Source organism: Ailuropoda melanoleuca, chromosome 3, assembly GCF_002007445.2.
Source record: "Ailuropoda melanoleuca isolate Jingjing chromosome 3, ASM200744v2, whole genome shotgun sequence".
In the NCBI taxonomy this organism is placed as follows: domain Eukaryota; kingdom Metazoa; phylum Chordata; class Mammalia; order Carnivora; family Ursidae; genus Ailuropoda; species Ailuropoda melanoleuca.
The window spans coordinates 116,383,022-116,388,354 of record NC_048220.1 but is presented as its reverse complement, the minus strand read 5'-3'; the positions used below and the strand labels follow the sequence as shown (position 1 = coordinate 116,388,354).

General features: G+C 40.4%; 1 pseudogene; it reads right to left on the bottom strand.

Moving 5' to 3' along the window:
- Positions 1 to 2,459: 2,459 nt before the first annotated feature.
- On the bottom strand, positions 2,460 to 4,936 carry LOC105239035 (annotated as a pseudogene).
- Between the last annotated feature and the right edge of the window lie 397 nt (positions 4,937 to 5,333).

Sequence of the window (5,333 nt, the reverse complement as noted above, 5' to 3'; positions counted from 1 at the left end):
AAAAAAAAAAAAAAAAGAAATCTGATTAAATGGTAAGAGAAAAAAGTCCAATATTAGAGACCAAAGGGATGCAGCCAGAAGAAGAAGAAAAAAAAAGTGGGCTCTAGAGCCCATTAGGGCATCAACTGTTGACTCAGTCCCGGTTCCTGGATAATTCACTGATGACTGCACTTCGCTCAGGGAGAATATTTTCAGTGATACCCCTTGAAAGAGACAACAAATCATTATAGAAAGATGACAAACTTTGGGATTAAGTTCTCTGGGTTGAAATCCCAACTCAGTTATTTACTACAAGTGTACTCACTCTCGATTTCTTCATAATAAAATGATGATTGTATCAACTATCTAGTTGGGTTGTTGAGAATATCAAAAATACCACAAGAAAAATGCCTGCCACATGGTAGATAAATGGTAGCTAATATCATTGGTCTTACTTAACATGGTCCTGAAAAATTTTGAACAGAATTTACTTCAATTGATTAATGGTAAATTTGAAAATGAGAGTGAAAGGATGTAAACATATCTTGTGTAATATTCATTGCCTATTTAGCATTGACTACTGAGTCTCCTCCCCCATACCTGTTACTGATCTAAACCCCCCCATTCCCAGACAAGGAGGATTTTGGAAAAAGAGGGCTTAGCAAACAAAAGAGACCAGGCCCTGTGAATTAAACTGCTGAGAAATGCCGATCTTATTCTCTATCTTATTTCTTACACTATGCTTTAAAAAGTAATAAATTGGGGCGCATGGGTGGCTCAGTTGGTTAAGCGTCTGCCTTCAGCTCAGGTCATGATCCCAGGGTCCTGGGACTGAGCCCTACATCAGGCTCCCTGACTTCTCCCTCTCCCACTCCCCCTGCTTGTGCTGTCTCTCCCTCTCTCTCTGTCAAATAAATAAATAAAATCTTTTTTTTAAAGTAATAAATTGTTTATTGTGAAATTTGTTTCCTGGCTGAAAGAGAAGGATCGCTACTCTCAACATGCGTAAATTTAAGGTTGGGAACTAGATGGGAAATCTTTAACCTTCTTGTGAAATAGTTCATCATGATACTTTGACAATTAAAAGGTTGCCTCAGGCCAGGGGGCAGGCAGGGAGGCAATACAATCCTTCTTGTCGGTTATCAATGCTACTTAAATAGTTGTTTTTATCAATCCTACATTTAGATAGTTGATTTCAGTCAAACTTCTCAGATGTGCAATTTAGAGTTATTCCTGAAATTTCCTATGGAGTGAGGGGAGGGTGATAGACATTTATGAAAAAAATAAAACTGAAACTGGGCTTTAACTAATTTTCCTGAACAGAGCTGAGAAACGTAGGGTATTCTCAAGTTTGTAGAAGAATGTCCTTCCCCAAAGTAGTGCTTCTGTTCTCCCAGGATGTGTCTCCGTGGAAGCCCTAGGGCTCATTTCACACATCCTAAGCCCCAAATGGAAGGAGATCCCAGTAGAGGCTTTTTCAGGCATCTATTCCTCTCCCTCGTTTCTGGTTAGGAACATCTTTCTGATCCCTTAATTCTTCTTTTTTTTTTTTTAATTTTATTTTATTATATTGTGTTAATCACCATACAGTACATCCCCAGATTCCGATGTAAAGTTTGATGCTTCATTAGTTGCGTATAACACCCAGTGCACCATGCAATACGTGCCCTCCCTACTACCCATCACCAGGCTATCCCCTTCCCCCACCCCCTCCCCTCTGATCCCTTAATTCTTTTGATTACATTCTATCTCTTACAAATTCCACCTTTCTGCTCAAAATATTCAGTGGAAAATTGGGAAGAGTCCCTTTAGAATATATGAATCCATAGTCTAGAAATACCCTTTCACATGGGATTTTCATGCATTTGATGTTTTCCTTTGAATGTATGAAGGGGCACTACTTATGGCTATCAGTATGGATGGAATGTCTCAGAATGTGTGGGTCCGGCCACTGATGGAAGATCCCACAGCTGCGTACTAATGAGCCCTCATTTCATACAGAGCACGCACCTATTTCCAGTTGCTTAGAAAAAAACTGTTACCACCACTCGTCATTGCCTACTTGTTTGCTGTCACCTAAATTGGACTTTCAGAGAAATCCTCCAAAAAAAAAAAAAATACACTGCAAAATTGTTCTTCAATAAAAGTTTTCTATTGACTATCCAGGAACTGGGTGGTGTCATCAGTTGTGCTAAGGGTCTCGCCACCTCCCTGATTTTGAAAACTCTTTCCTAAAAAGAGGTGTGTTGGGAAACAATGCAAACTGGCCAGTTTATCTTAAAGTTGAGGGTTTAGCTCTTGCTTTTTTTTTTTAGCTTGGCGAAATGAGTGACTTTTTATTTACCACTGCATGTATCAAAATTACAATAAAAACACTCATGATACCATCCAATACCATACCAATAAGCAATGTCTTATTGGTAATAGCAATGAACAGAATATTGACAGTCTCTGAGGAAAATCAAGCAATTATCCAGGAGCTATAAACCTGATCGCAGTGTGGTCTTCTGCTGTCTTTTGTGGCTTTCTCCTTTTTTGCCAACTACTGGTTTAAAGTCATTCATATTTGTTGTTTGGACTGTACTACCAATAAAGGTAAGATATAAAATTATTGTTTCTTCACCTTGATTGGACCAAACAACTATAGTTACACTGTTAAGATTAATAATAATGAAGTGGGACAATGCCATCTTCTTTAATATTATCCTCCATTAGTTCCAGAGCTTGAGTTGGTCACCTCTTTCTGCTTCTTCAAAACCCATAGATTGGGGTAGATTGATAAGATTTTTTTTACATATTTAGGCCCCTGACCATTAGCTGGCCCTTGCAATCTCATTGAATAGAGTTTAACAGCTGATTAAATGCTCCGGTAATAAGTAGCTATTCATCACAATCAGATTCCAAGGTCATGCCTTTTTGGAAACAGTATCAAACCCGTGCTCTTTGCTTTCATTAAGACATGAGCAGCATGTTAATAGGAGACATTAAATCCACACAGCTTTTTGGAATCCCACAACATCGCTCCTTGATATTGGTCCATTCACACTTTGTTTCGAAAAAACAGAATTATTGATGTTGCTGATGTATTGTTGGTGGCAGCTCTGCCCTGACACTGATGCACATCTACTTCCAAGAAAACTGCCTGTGGATACTTGTTAACTTGTAGAACTGAATGCTGCCCCCTCGCATGGTGAATGTGACGAGGGTGAGTGTGGAGCCCACGCTGCACAGCTCAGGCTGCAAACCCGGGTAGTTGCTGACCGGCTACTCTGCCACATTTCTCAGAGGGCCCGGCGGGGCAGCCACCATGCCACCAGCTTCAAAACTGAAGGAGAGGAAGACCCAGGAGAGGAAGGGAGCAGGCTCCTAAAGGCCAAGGCCTGAACGGAGGAGGTGACAACCAGGGAGTCTTTTTCTGGACTCTGTGCAGAGTTCACCAGGAAGCAGAATTGCTGAAAGGGTGAGGGTGGGGGTGGGAGAAGAGAGGAGAGAAGGGAGGGAAGGAAAGGCACGTGGCACCCAGCTGGGTTTACCTATTGTTTTTAGCATCTCCTTTGCAAAGTCTGATTGTAACCATCCCAATGCTTCAGGGGGTATGGCAAGGGTGTGGTGAGCAGAATAATGGTCCCCAAAGGTGGCCACATCCTAATCCCTGAAACCTCTGTATGTGTCACCTTACATAGCAAGAGACTTTGCAGATGTGATTAAATTAAGATTTTGAGATGGAGAGATTATTCTGGATTATTCGGATAGGCCCTCTGTAATCATAAGGGTCCTTATAAGTAAAAGAGGTCAAGTCAGAGTCAGAGAAGCGGAGGCCTTGGAGTGATACAATTTCTGGAGTTGCAAATGGAAGGGAGTTATAAGCCAAGGAATGCAGGCAGTTTCTAGAAACTGAAAAAGGCAAAGAACAGACTCTTTCCTAGAGCCTCTAGAAGGAATGCAGTCCCCCTGCATCTTGTATGTCCCTAGTCTTGCCTGCTACCTCAACCTAGTGCCTAGCAAAGACCCTGCCATTTGGTTAGAGCCTATAATTATCTGTGGATGAATAAAGAAATTCTATCCCCAAGTTTTGTCAAATCAGAGGCTCCAATACTCCTCAATAGTATCTTCATTCAACAAGGTCCGTATTTTGAGCCATTTACAAATTCAGAACCCCAATATGTATGTCAACGTTTCTGCCTTCCATCTTATCATTTCCACTACTTGGGCCTAGTCTTATCCCTCATTCCACTGATCACTGTGCACTGCAGATAGCAATACACATATTTCATTATCCATGATGATGATAATATTAACAGAGATTGTGTAAGTGTGATTTTACCAATCATCAGATAAAGAAAAAAGAAATGGAATGAATCAATCAAGATCCAACCAGAAAAAGATACTCATTCCAAATATTTAAAATAGGAGTGACATTGGTTTAATAGATAGACCTGGGACTCCAAGCAAGAGGAAAATGTGGTAACCCTGAGATTAGAAATAGCAGAAGCTCCCACTACACATAGATTGAGACCAAGGGAATAGATGGAGTTATTGGAACCCAAAGAGCTTGGCTCACCTGGAGGAAGCCAGGAGGGCCTATTAGGTGGGAGTTGGAAGCAGGGAGAGCACAGGTACAGATGGATATGTTGTTTGATGCAAAGAGTGAGGTGAAGAAATGTCTTGGACAATAACATTGTATTTCAACTATACTTTAATTACAAAAATTAAAAACATATATATATACACACAAAAATAATACTGAGGAAAGAAGACAGATGGGCAAGAAGGAAGGAAAGGAGAGAGGAGGAAAGAAGGAAGGAAGGAAGGAAGGAAGGAAGGAAGGAAGGAAGGAAGCCAAGAAGGAAGGAAAGAAGGGCGAGCCTTGGACCCTCCCTTCTCTCACCTCCAATCTCCTGATGGTGGTAGCCAAATTCACCCAGAAGCTATCTGACACATGAATAAGGAAGATCATCTTGGACGCCCCCCCTAAAATACATGGGGTTGAGCATGGGGTTGGGGGGATCAGAGAGGAGGTAGAATAAGGTTTGACTCTGAGTTCAAACACTCCAAGGAACAGCATGCAGAAGAAAGGGATTTCAACTTCTTGTATGAAAGCATATAGTAAATACCTAGAATCTAAATATCTCTTAATTGTTTTGTGATACACCTTTAGTAAAACATTTAAAATAATCTTAATTACTATCATCTATAACAAAGTCTGAAAAAACTGTGATAAATGAACATAAAACCTGAGTTCCAAGGAATACCTCATACACTATTTAAAGCAATCATAATAATCTGTTATTAAATAATGTCAAGTGGAAACTAGTTTAGAACGCTCTGTACTCCTAATTTGCATTCTGTGCTAG